General features: G+C 38.5%; 1 pseudogene; it reads left to right on the top strand.

The window, feature by feature from the left end:
• Positions 1-289: 289 nt before the first annotated feature.
• LOC102823739 lies at positions 290-998 on the top strand (annotated as a pseudogene).
• Positions 999-1,264: the final 266 nt, after the last annotated feature.

Here is a 1,264-nt window from a genome sequence, read left to right as displayed (position 1 = left end):
AGCTCAGCTGAAACCTGTCCCTCATGGGTGACCCGACTGGTATTTAACATACCCGTGGCATAGGTTCTAGAATCACAACACGCAAGCCACCACAGTATGATAAACTTACCAATGAGTGATGGTCTTCATCCTATGTTACTGGCTATTTTTTGTTGTTCCTCAGAGCAGATATCTTTACTTTGTGATTTGGGACATTTCTCCAGTTCAGGTCTATCTCTGGACTTTCAAGAAATCTAAATGATCATGCATTTCATTCTACGGTATGATTATCAGATATCTTGTCTAGGATATGATTATCAGATATCTTGTATCAGACAAAAGGGTAGGTCAGATTCCACTTTACATCTGAATCCCAAAATATAGGTTTAATGAAGGACACAGCTTCAGACAGTAGTATCAGCCTTCAAGTCTTAGTAGACTACTTTGTCTTTTTGACTTAGGTCGAGTTAATTCTATTCAGAGTATTGACCTAATCAATGTAGAGGCATGACAGTCCAACCACTTAAAAGGAATTATGGTGTCCAGCTGGTAGAAGCGAGTGCTGACGCCTTCATGGCTAAAGTTCATATTGAAGTGCTGTTGGCTTCAGAAATTACCATTGCTGCGATTGTAAATATAGTGGTGCTATGATGATAGTCTATAATGATCCCACAAGTCTGGATATTTTGTGAAAACCTGTCCCATTCTTTCTATGTGGAAAACCCATTCCAAAATGAATGCTTCTACCTGAAGCACTGGTACCATATTATACCGATGCAAGACACCATAATTACCTGGCAGATCCTGGCAAATGTCCTGAAGCAAGACTCAAGCTCGCCAAGAAATGTGGTTATGTTTTACCTGCTATCACAAAAGATGGACTCTTCAAAATGCTGAATGCTTGAAAGCATCCCCAGTAGATCTTCTTTGTTCTTGCTCCCAACGGGGTGATGAATATGGCTGACTAGAAAATTCTAAAGCTGACAGATGAGAACCTCATCAAGTATGACAGTTCATGAACTCCCTCCAAGGGATCAGTGATCTTAGAGAATGCTGGAAAGGGAAGTATGCATATATTTCTCATGGACTTTTCTCCTCTGATTCTCTAGATGTTAGCGTTAGTTTTCATTGTAATCATGTCTGTTTATTGTTTTTTTTTCTAAAATTAACATGAAAATGAAGTGCTTTAATTAAAGATACAAATGCCCATGGTATTTTGTGGACAAGAAGACCTTTAGATTCTCCTTAGCTTAATTAAATTTTATACAGGCTTCTTTTTGACCTC

This window comes from Chrysochloris asiatica, unplaced genomic scaffold (genome assembly GCF_000296735.1).
Source record: "Chrysochloris asiatica unplaced genomic scaffold, ChrAsi1.0 scaffold00123, whole genome shotgun sequence".
Taxonomy (NCBI): domain Eukaryota; kingdom Metazoa; phylum Chordata; class Mammalia; order Afrosoricida; family Chrysochloridae; genus Chrysochloris; species Chrysochloris asiatica.
This window is presented reverse-complemented; position numbering and strand designations above follow the sequence as displayed.